This window comes from Vicia villosa, linkage group LG3 (assembly GCF_029867415.1).
Source record: "Vicia villosa cultivar HV-30 ecotype Madison, WI linkage group LG3, Vvil1.0, whole genome shotgun sequence".
Taxonomy (NCBI): Eukaryota; Viridiplantae; Streptophyta; class Magnoliopsida; order Fabales; family Fabaceae; genus Vicia; species Vicia villosa.
This window is the reverse complement of record NC_081182.1, coordinates 9542797-9555241: the sequence shown is the minus strand read 5'-3', so window position 1 is coordinate 9555241 and position 12445 is coordinate 9542797. Positions and strand designations below refer to the sequence as shown.

Genomic DNA, 12445 nt, shown 5'->3' with positions numbered 1-12445 from the left:
CATACAGTGATGACCGTCACTCAAAGAGAACATCCGTCATGGGCTGAATGAAGTGTCGTCTGTCACCATGGACCAGGAAGACAAGGCTCAACCTTCAAGAGCTTTTTCTCTTATATATTCCAATATTCCAGAATCAACGAACAACAACATTAACACCATTTTAACACAGCAAATTTTCAGCAACATGAATATTAACAGTTTCATAATTTCCAGCAGCATTTTTAACATAGCAAATGCAATAACCTAAACCCCTAATCCCCAACATACAAAGTTTCATAAGCCCCATTATAGGAAGAGAACCTCACCCTTACCTTATTCAATGCGAAGTCTCCGATTGCACTTCCGATTGAGCACCATGGATGGAAATCTCCAAGTTCATTCCTCCTCTCCTAGGCTTGCCTCTTTCTCTTCAAATTTTGTTCTCTCCCAAAATGATACACTCCACTTCTCAATCTCTAAAACCCTACTTTTATTATTCTATTTGGGCTTAGATTTTAACACCTCTTCTTCACAACCAATTTAGGCCCAAGAAGACTAATAAATCAAAATAACCAATATATCACTTTAAATAATATTTTGTCGATATAATAAATTCCGACTTGTAAATAATATTATTCTTAATATTATTTTCTGACTATCCGACTTCGATTTATATAATTCCAAATACGCCCTTAAATAACACCGACAATCCAAATTCGACTAAATCAAATATTTAAATCCTTCAATAATTTAATTAACCAATTTAATTAAATTTTGGGGTGTTACACAAACCATACAAACTCTAATTGAACCATCCAGAAACGTTCAGAGCATCAACAATAACCAGAATACACACTTAAATTTCAATGAGAATGCATGAATTGTTCTAACTGATCCAAAATCGAGAACGACGTACCTTGGCTCGAGGGAGATTAATCTGGGGGTGTTGATGCTATGCAAGTATCCAGGTAGCTTCAGAGTGATCCCAGGAACGCGTAGCAATGTTCAAATCCTTCGGAAACACTCCCAATCCCTGAAACCAAGTTTGAGTTTCTTGAAGAATTTTTGTTCTTGAATATGTGCTTCTGACCAGAATGTTCAACCCTTATTCGTTTGCCCTATGTTATGTACTTATAGGGGTGTGCACTAGGTCAATTTTCTCAGGAGGGTACCAAACCCTAGTTTTAGGAGATCCTTGCTTAAGAGAATGCCTTGATAAAACTCTTGAGCTTTGAATTATTGTGAATGAAATGTGGAAGGCTAATTTTGGGGTATGATAGTGTCGTCTGTGAGAATCGACATCTGTGAATTTCCATGTTTAGTGGTGTTTTCACAAACGTTGGTTAGTAAATAAATTTTCAATAAGCTCTATTTTCCTTGTGATCATAAAAGGTTGCGACGAGTCAAAGGTGTTGTCATAAACACCACTAACGTACAACCAAAGCAAACAAAGCCCTATCACAAATGACTTAGTGGTGTTGTCACAAATGCCACCAGCGTGCGACTAAAATTATCAAAGCCCCACAATGATAACGCACATATAAAGACGAAGAACCACAAAGTGACAATTACGGACTCACCCCTTCTTGATAGCTAGCCACTTCAGAGGAAGTGGTAAGTCCATATTGTGTCATTGTCAAATCAGGTTATCACCTAAGGGCGGGGAAGGGGTATCGATCCTTGGATGTGTACGATCTCCAAAGACGTCTAATAAAATTTTGAGAACAACCTCGAAGGACAAGCCACCTCCTAGAGAAACGAACTTGGGACTTAAATCAAGGTCGTAAAATCGGTAAAAATAATGGTAGGTAGTAAACTAAAATATGCAATGCAAAGAAGGAACCATGAAGTTTACTTATTCATTCAAGATATAAGCACACCGAGTATAAACACACTATGACAAAAATAAAGGAGAGCAGAAGGGCCATACATCCGACTAATCCTTCTAGGAGACTGATTTTCTATCTTTCATCATTAAGTCAGGACAGACTTGATTCTTGAAATATGCTCCATGGGATAAAAATATTCCACCTGCTGTAGAGCATTTTCAAAAGAGTCGCATGCAATAGACTAACTATCCTTTACCGACTTCGCGTGCTTATTTCCCAAGGAAAGAATCTCAAGACGCATCTCGCGAAGGCCATCTTCAGCCTTCTCTCGACCTTCCCGAGACTCCTTCAAAGATGTCTCGTGCTCTTATACCCTTATACAGAAAGGATTCAGCGCTTTGTTTATTTCACTAAGAGAGACCTCTATTGTAGATAACATGTCTGGAAAAAAACTAAAGCTTCGTTCTTCTTTGGCACTTCCTGCATCAGCATCTTCACCTTTTCAACCAGCATGTCGGCGTATTCCAAAAGCTCCTCAGTGGTCCTTATTCTCTAAAGCAAGACAAATGTCTCTCATAGCTCTTCTAAAATCATTATCGCTCGATTGTAAGGGCGTTAACACACTCTTTAAGCACTTTCTTTTCCCTTCGAAGATGGTCATGTAAGAAGATTTATCCCATCCCAACAAGATCAAACACCAAGACAGGAAAATCCCGACAAGTATAATACACCAAATTTACTATTCCTTATGACAAACGACTACATCTTTACTTGAAAAGTACACATAATCCTCTTCAAAAATTAAAGCTCATATTTCTTCAACCGTCCTAGGACCAGGGCGGACAAGTAGTGACGGGGAAGAGCTAAATTTTAATTGGGATGATCTCAAATCGATAGAGATTTTAATTAGGTTGATCTCAAAAATTGTTGTAGATATTTTCACTGGTTGATCTTTACGAACCAAAAGGGAGCTTTTTCTTCAATGGCGAAACTCATGAACCAAACAGAGACTTTCTAAGACAATCCCTAAAAATACAAGAGCTTTTAACTGGTTTAACTCACAACTAAAAAATAACAACCTTCCATGGAAGAATTATTTGAGCAAGAGAAAAATCTACTCTTGGTAAATTAACAACTTTGCCCTCACCCAGAATAAAAATCCTCACTTAGACTTAAGAACACTCAATAAGCACTATATGTGAGAAAATATGAAAGATTTTGAGAGGTGATGAGAGAAATGAAAAGTGAGATTTTTCATATTTTTTAGATGTAAAAAGGTGATAGATAAGCTCTCTATTTATAGGCCAAGGCGTGGTATAAATTTGAAAACAATCTATGGGCCAAATGAATGCTTTAATCGATTAGACAGCCTAAATAATTGATTTCTAAGGCCACAAATAGAAGGTTTACCTATAGAGGTGTTATCAATCATCAAGAGACTTTTCCAACAATTATAAACTCAACCAAGAATCATCTAATAGATTAGGCAAAAGATATAATAATTTAGATAGTTAGAAAAAGTCTCTTAATCAATTAGACACTCTACTAATCAACTAGTTAGGCCTTAAAAACATTTTTTTTTGTGATTTTATTAAAACATAAAAGACTCCACAATAGTTTTTGTGTATGCGTGTGTGATTTAGCCGTAATGTTTCCAAAAATTCCCTTGTGTCTTTACAAAGACACTGGTCACTCAGACGAATACGACCAAGTGAGCTTTCACAGTTTCTCTATTTCATAACTCTGAAGCTTCATGTCTTGGTAACATTATCTTTAATTTTGAAGTTGCATGTCCCAAGGGGGAGACTGTTGCATGTACTTAACACATTCAGGGGGAGCAACCCTAATACCTTTATTTTATTGCTTGTCTTTTTCGCTTTTGTTTATTATCGTTTATTGAGTCTCTTTATTTGGTGTCTTTATTTGGAATCACATATTACACCTGATTCGAATCATGCAACTCTGTGATTCAAATCACACTTTGTGCATGACTCGAATTACAAACTTCCTGCCAGCCATTGACTTGTTTGGCTCGAATCACGTTTAACACATGATTAGACTCATGAACCTGCGTGACTCGAATCGAAGTTAAATCACAGGAAAATGGTTCACTTTCTTTAGGAGGTCTTGTTTCACTCTACTTGCTCATTTGAGTCGAATCATGAAATGCTCTTGACTCGAATCTAGCTGACTTTTTTCATCCCTTTTTGTGATTAATGTCAAGCACATATAAAATCATTTTTCAAAAACAACATTTGAAAAGAATTTCATAATCAACATTGTGATTTTCTGTGAAATCAACACCCTCTCACTTTTGAAAGTTCAAAAACTTTTGCAATCTAATTTCTTTCTTTTGCAACCTTTGTTTTGATTTCGGTTCTTGATAATGAGAGATTTGTGATTGATTGAGGGAGACACTGTCTTGAAACTAATCGTTCTTGAAGATTGGGTAAAGATTTTTAGGTTCTTGAAAGATTGAGGTTGTTGTCATTAATGCTAACAAGTTCCAGTGAAAAGAAAGAGGTTCTTCTCTCCAAATTACCTTCATAGTGACTATGTAGAAGGCTATGGTCAAGGTGGAGTACTTCTCAAATCTTAAACCAATTTATCACTCAAGGAATCAGTAGGATCAAAGGGTGATTGCTACACACGAAGGCTTGGAGCAGATTGGTGATACTATAAAATTCAAGAAGCGTGAATCGAGTAAAGATTACGCTGAAGAGTTCTGCAATACGAAGTATAAAAATCAAGATCCATATAAGAGATTTTATTTTTCTCAGCATTATTGTGGATAAGTGATTGCATGAACTCTTACAATATTTGTCCAAACAAAAAGGAACAAAGTAGATTCCAACGGAAAACCATTGAATAGTGCAGTAGGCAAAGAGAGGACGAAGGCTGAAGCACTAGAAATTCTAGTGTCTTCTTTCTCTCTCTTACTCTTACATTTAATTTTCGTAGGATGTGACATGCTTATGTTTTCAACTCTTAGAGTAGTTTATCGTTTATTCAATTGGTAGTAATTTATTATGTAAGGTTAGGTTTTGTTAGAATTGGTGCCTAATCGAGCTTTAATGGTTTTGGAAATTCTTAAAGTTTCGAGAAATTCTTCCGAAAATTTTGAAATTTCCGATTTTTCACTATTTTTACCAAAGAATTTTCGGTATGAAGGTGAAATTTCCGGTATTCTACTTACTATTTTCAAAGAACTACCAGTATGAAGTTGAAATTTCCGATATCGCCCAAGATTTTTCAAATTTTTGATTTTCAAATGTGAATTTGTGAAATGATTGAAATTTTGATTAGGGTTATAATGAACTTTTCATTAAATTTGAGAGTGTCAAATATAACTTAAGGGGCGGTATGTAAAATCTTCTAAGAAGTTGAATCTGGGCCCAAAGAAGCCTAAAATAGAGATCCAGAATTTTACTTGTATCAACAACTTTGTTCAGTAATTTAGCAGGTGTTGTTAGTAATGGACCTTGTTTAATATCAATTGTTTTTCCTTATGTTTATCTCCTTTTGATTTAGGCATACTCAAAAGAACTTATTTTACTAAGCTGTTATCAATCCTAGCTTTCTAATAGTAGCAGTAGTTTAATCCATCAAATAAACAAACAATTATGATAAGTTCAACTTATATTTCTAATAGGTGTCAATTTAGTAGTAAGAGTTTAATTTTACAATGTAATTCAAATCTTACTTAAAATAGTTCTAAAATGTTCTTGAATAACATTGGTCTTAATAAAATTTGTTCTTATTAAATTTTTCTAAAAAAACAAGAATATTTTTTACGCATGTAAACTAAAAAATTTATAATAGTGTTTTATTAAAGTTGAGCTGACACTCAAGAACTCAGGGATGTAGCAACTAGCAAGAATATTTTTATACTATGAGCCAAGAGAAAGTGTATAAAACATGAGATAATGATATCAAAATTATTTATGAAATACATAAGGCTTAAAGTTAAATCAAAAAGTTTAAAAATGTAATGTTAATATTAAATTTATAGACTTAAAAGATTAAATTATTGAGAAAAAACTAAATTTTTAAGAACATCTGACTTAAAGAAGCACATTATATATCTACAATATAAGAAAGTTAAATGTTCTGGAAAAGACCAAACTGCCCATTTGCTTTGTTAGTGAACCACGTGGATGCATTAACCATCTTTCTTTTCTTTTGCTTCTATTTTGAAAAACGTTCTCTCTCTTTCTCTATATCTCTCTTCCTCTTCCTCTTTCTTTTGTCTCTCTTTCTCTTTCTTTCTCTTTCATTTCATTTTCTCTCTTACCTAATTTCTGATATTTCTTCTCAAATTTATTTACCTAATTTCTTTCTCCTCCTATCACCACCGCCACTGCCACTTATGTGTTATTTTCATTTTTTTTACGTTATTGTCATAAATGCAACAAATAGCTTCAACGATTCAGATCTGGAAAAGGTAAAAGATACAAACTTGTGTGGTTTTTCGTTTTCAAATGCTTCATTATTTTATTTATTCAACATCACTAACATCATTTTTATTATTTTCATTTGAGATAGGTTCTGAAATAACGAAAAACTGGGTTATTTGAGCAAGTGGGCTTCTTCTTCTTCTACCATATTAAAGGTTTTGTCATTTTAACGTTTTTCTTTTTCCTCCCAGATCTGCGTTTTTTGTTGTTACTGGGTTTTTCTACTTCTTCTAAATTCAAATCTGGGTTTTTGTATGATTTGTATCTGGAAAAGGTAAAAGATACAAACTTTTATGGTTTTTCGTTTTCAAATGCTTCATTATTTTATTTATTCAACATCACTAACATCATTTTTATTATTTTCATTTGAGATAGGTTCTGAAATAACGAAAAACTGGGTTATTTGAGCAGGTGGGCTTCTTCTTCTTCTACCATATTAAAGGTTTTGTCATTTTAACGTTTTTCTTTTTCCTCCCAGATCTGCGTTTTTGTTGTTACTGGGTTTTTCTACTTCTTCTAAATTCAAATCTGGGTTTTTGTATGATTTGTATCTAGAAAAGGTAAAAGATACAAACTTTTGTGGTTTTTCGTTTTCAAATGCTTCATTATTTTATTTATTCAACATCACTAACATCATTTTTATTATTTTCATTTGAGATAGGTTCTGAAATAACGAAAAACTGAGTTATTTGAGCAGGTGGGCTTCTTCTTCTTCTACCATATTAAAGGTTTTGTCATTTTAACGTTTTTCTTTTTCCTCCCAGATCTGCGTTTTTTGTTGTTACTGGATTTTTCTACTTCTTCTAAATTCAAATCTGGGTTTTTGTATGATTTGTAGTTTTTCTCTCAGATCTGAGTTTGTTTGTTGCAGAAGATTACAAGATTTTGGGATGAAATGTTGTAACTTGTAAGAATGAGAATTAGAGTTTTGATTTTGAAATTTTATTTTTACATTTTGATCAACCAGGTAAATAGTGAAAGAAATCTGTATAGGAAATTTTTGATCTAACAGAGAAAATTATATCATTAATGTTGTTTGATTTTTCTTCTGCACTTTTTAGTCTGGCTTTTTTTAGTTTTGATTTTTAATTGTTCTTTGCTTTTTTTAGTCATGTCATCATGTTCACCAAGTACGTTTAATAAAATGAACTGCAGATCAAGCTCTAGAAGAATATTGATGTAGAAAAGTATTCATAAAGGATGTTGATGGAAAAATATTTGTTGAAATTAAATCCACTTGAATGTCATTAATTTGTCATAACTTTATTTTGTTTTAAATTTTAATACTGATTTTATTTTGATTATAAATATATAAATATGTTTATGTCATATAAAATTTATTTAACAATAAATATTTGTTGTTTATGTAAAAATAATATTGAAGTAATTTTTTTATACATTTAATTCAATTAAAATAAGATGTTCTGCTTGATGAAAAAAATATGTTTATTACATTGTTTGTTACTTCTCCATGTGTATATGGTTTATTAATTTTCCTTAGTGAAAAATATATGAGGAAAATATATGATTTATTAAAGTACAATAAAAATATAGTTTGTTTCAATAATTTGTGTATCGTATTTATTTGATAAAGATTTTGTCCCAAATACACTTTATGACACAACAAGAATAGAATTATTGATTTAAATATTACAAAAAATAGACATTGAAATATTAATACACTACATATTTTACTATCAATTTTAATATTTATTTTTTACAAAAAATCAAGTTGCATATTCTAAGTAATTTTTTTTTGGAAATGAAGATACTTTATTCAACCCAAAAAACAATGAAGTACAAGGCGATCACGAGATCCCGCCGCTCAGCAACTAACTTTTACATCATTAACTTAGCAACATACTTCCTAAGTTTATGATTCGGCCAGCTCCTATAGACAATATAATCAATAATACTCGGACCAATGTTAACATTGTCACTCTCCTTTGATCTCCCAAAACAGCACCTGTTCCGGAATTATTTAAACAACAATTTAAATGGTGTTATTGATAAAACATTAAATATTATTTAACTCAATAATTTAAATAATGAATCTTTAATTAATTTATCTAAAATTTTTAATATGTATTGAAAAATAGTTTTTACTATTTATTAATTTTTTTAATTATATATTTTATTTTAAAAAAAATAGAGACAACTAAGTAGAGACAATGAGTTAATGTAAAGCTGTACAAATCACATCAAATATCTCATGAACATTATTACTTATACTATTATTTTTTTCTTTATTTCTTTTTTTATTTCATTAAACTAGACAAAGAAAGTAAATATTTTTTCTCTAATATAATCCGTTGCAAATCAATACTAACTATTTATCATCATTATTGTCTTTACTTTTTTACCGTGTCAATCAAATCATGTCTATTCAATAGGCACAGACTATAAATTTTAAATTGATTTCATTAACTCATCTTTATAGTTTCATCATTGTCTCTACTATATGTCAATCAACTTATCTCTATAATTTCGACTATATATCTTAAAATTTCAATCTTATTTTTTCTATTCATTTCTCTTTCCATCTTATATTCATATCTACCATTTGATTTTTTTTAATATATAAATAGAGAAGAAGAACATCAGTACGTGTAAGTAAACAAAATCACTTTTATATAATCATGTTCTATTTTCTTTAACAATTTTTTTTATAAAAATAAATCTAAATAAAATTAGTTGTGATAATAGTGATTTTTGAGGATGAAAAACTGATTCTCCCTATTTTATAAAATGAAAAAAGAAAAGGAAAATGGTTAAAAAATATTAGATATGTTATGAGTAGTAATTATGAATATAGTAAAAATGAAAACGTATTAATAAGAAGATATAATTAGAAAATAAAAACTAAAATTACATTAGAACTTAAAGCGATATTAATTTTGAGATCATTTTTTTTTTTTACAAATCGACACACAGATGGAGTATTTATGATTCAAATAGTTTTCATTTAAAAATAGTATATGAAAAAAATTTATTATTGATCCAAATATTTTAATATAAGAAAATTTAGTATTGATCCATATATTTTTTTAAATGATACATAAACAAAAATAGTATTTATATACGGAAAAAAATCTATTATTGATCTAAAAAAATTTATATACGAGAAAAGATATTTATAATTCAAATATTTTTTTATTCAAAAATGGTATACGGAAAAAACCTATTATTGATCTATTTATTTTTTTATACGAAAATTTAATATTAATTCAGATATTTTTGTAAACGATACCTAAATAAAATAATATTTGTATACGGGAAAAAATTTATTATTGATTTACAAATTTTTATATACGAGAAATGGTATTTATAATTCAAATGTTTTTTATTCAAAAATTGTATATGAGAAAAAATCTATTATTCATCTAAATGTTTTTACGGGTACCAGACATTTTTCTATACATTCAATTATTATTTTTTCACGGGTACCAGACATTTTTCTATACATTCAGTTATTATTTTTTCACGGATATCAAATATTTTTCTATACATTCAATTATTATTTTTTTCACGGGTACCAAACATTTTTCTATATATTCAATTTTTTTTTACGAGTACCAAATATTTTTCTATTAAAAAATATACATCTAAAACAAATGTGTGTCCCGTGTACATGTTTATATATGCTTAAATAGCCCTTTGCTTATATATACTTCCACGTGTACATGTTTTCAATCTTCCACATTTTCCTCTTCCATCTTTCTATTCTACTCCTCTTCAGCCTTTTTAAATGTTGCATGCTTTGTAAATGAATTTTTTATTCATTTCTTAAAAAGACAACTATAATCTAAATTATTGGCATAAAAAAAAACTATAATCTAAATTATTAAAAATCTTCCATCTTAAAAAGACAAATATTTAATTTCTATTTGTTTTTAATATTTATTTTCTTATATTTTTTATTATATTTTATCAGCTTCTATTTTTCACATATTTTATAATAAAATTATATTTTGTATTAAAAAAGTTTATTGATCTAAATATTTTTACAGGTACCAGACATTTTTCTATATACTTAATTATTATTTTTTCACGGGTACCAAACAATTTCTTATATATTTAGATTTTTATTTTTAGATTATTATTTTTTCACGGGTACCAGACATTTTTCTAAATATTCAATGTTACTTTTTCACGGGTACCAGACATTTTTCTATATATTCAATTATTATTTTTTCACGGGTATCATACATTTTTCTAAATATTCAATTATTATTTTGTTCACGGGTGCCAGACATTTTTCTATACATTTAATTATTATTTGTTCACGGGTACCAGACATTTTTCTAGACATTCAATTATTTTTTTCACAGGTATCATACATTTTTCTAAACATTCAATTATTATTTTGGGTCGAAATTTTTTTTATGCATTCAATTATTTTTTTCACAGGTATCAGACATTTTTCTAGACATTTAATTATTATTTTTTTCACAGGTATAAATATTTTTCTATTAAAAAATATATATCTAAAACAAATACGCGTCCCGTACCAGAACCCCTTACTAGTTTGACATAATCCAACTCAACTAAACTTTTCTCATGATAGAAGAAAATGTAATTTACTTTTAGTTTTCCAATAAAGTTAAAAACTAAAATATCAGATTTATATTTGCTGCATTTAACAAATTTTGCAGTTAAGAGATTGTCACCGTTTGATTAAAATTATAGTACTATTTTTATTTTTTTTTTTTTTTATAAAAGGATTATATTGAATAAAAAGAAGATTGATACACAAAAAGGTGGGGGGACTATACCAAAACCCACTCAAAAGTATCTAAATCTATAAAAAGGCAAACCTAGCCTGTTTTTTACATAATCACATCTAATCTCAAGAGAAAGGGAGTCAAAAAGAGTGAAGGTGTTAAATGTACGGCCTCTATTAGCAAAAAAAAAAATCCGCACAGCTATTACTTTCCCTGCAAATGTGAGTAATAATGAAATCCATAATTTTTGAATCATAAAATAGATATTAAATCTTCTATTTTAATCCTTTTGATCAAAATCAACGGCTAATAATATTTTGACTATATGATTTGAGTAAAAAAGGTGACTACATTGGATTTATTTTCCAAAATAACTAAAAAGGTTTGTTAAACATGTTACATTAATTAATTTATAAAAATTAATGACTGAGAAAAAGTCTATAATACCCCTTATTTGATTTTTTGACACCGCATTAAAATTATAGTTATTTGGTCTTTGTACAATATAATTCTTAATTTTATTATTAAAATAATACAACACTCATATTTTATAAAACTTACCAAATCTCTCTCCATTCTCTATTTTTTTTCTCTTTCATCATTTTTTTCACTTCTTTCTTCCATAAAAAAAACTATTATTAATCTACATATTTTTATATACGAAAAATGATATTTATGATTGAAATATTTTTTATTCAAAAATAATAAACGGAAAAAATTTATTCTTTGATCCAAATATTTTTGTAAATGATACAAAAAAATAATAATATTTGTATATGGAAAAAATCTATTAGTTACATAAATTGGTATTTATGATCCAAATATTTTTTATTCAAAAATAGTATACGAGAAAAAACCTACAATTGATCTAAATATTTTTATATACGAAATTTACTATTGATCGAAATATTTTTGTAAATGATACCTAAACAAAAATAAATTTCGTATACGGGAAAATATATTATTGATCTAAATATTTTTATATACCGAAAATGTTATTTATGATCCAAATATTTTGTATTCAAAATCGGCATAGGTCAAAAAATCTATTATTGATCTAGATATTTTTATATACAAAAATTTAATATTTTATGAAAAATTATTGTATACGGAAAAAATCTATTATTTATGAAAAATGGTATACGGAAATTTTTTTTGTAAATGATACCTAAATAAAAATTATTTATGAAATATGGACTTACCAAAAATTTTTGTAAATCATTTTTGAATTATTCCAAATATTTTTGTAAATGATACCTAAATAAAAATTATTTATGAAATATGGACTTACCAAAAATTTTTGTAAATCATTTTTGAATTATTCCAAATATTTTTGTAAATGATACCTAAATAAAAATTATTGTATACGGAAAAAATCTATTATTTATGAAAAATGGTATTTATGTCCAAATATTTTTTATTCAAAAATGGTATACGGGAAAAATTTACTATTGAT

General features: G+C 28.6%; 1 long non-coding RNA gene across 9 annotated transcripts; it reads left to right on the top strand.

Moving 5' to 3' along the window:
* The first annotated feature begins 6014 nt into the window (after nucleotides 1-6014).
* LOC131654874 (uncharacterized) lies at nucleotides 6015-7687 on the top strand. 9 transcript variants are annotated; one of them, XR_009299594.1, is made up of 5 exons: nucleotides 6015-6252; nucleotides 6354-6539; nucleotides 6641-6676; nucleotides 6744-6825; nucleotides 6927-7687. It is a non-coding gene; the product is annotated as an uncharacterized LOC131654874 (long non-coding RNA). The 9 variants fall into 9 exon arrangements; XR_009299598.1 differs by having other exon boundaries at nucleotides 6354-6676; nucleotides 6927-6962; nucleotides 7030-7687; XR_009299592.1 differs by having other exon boundaries at nucleotides 6641-6825.
* The last annotated feature ends 4758 nt before the right edge of the window (nucleotides 7688-12445 follow it).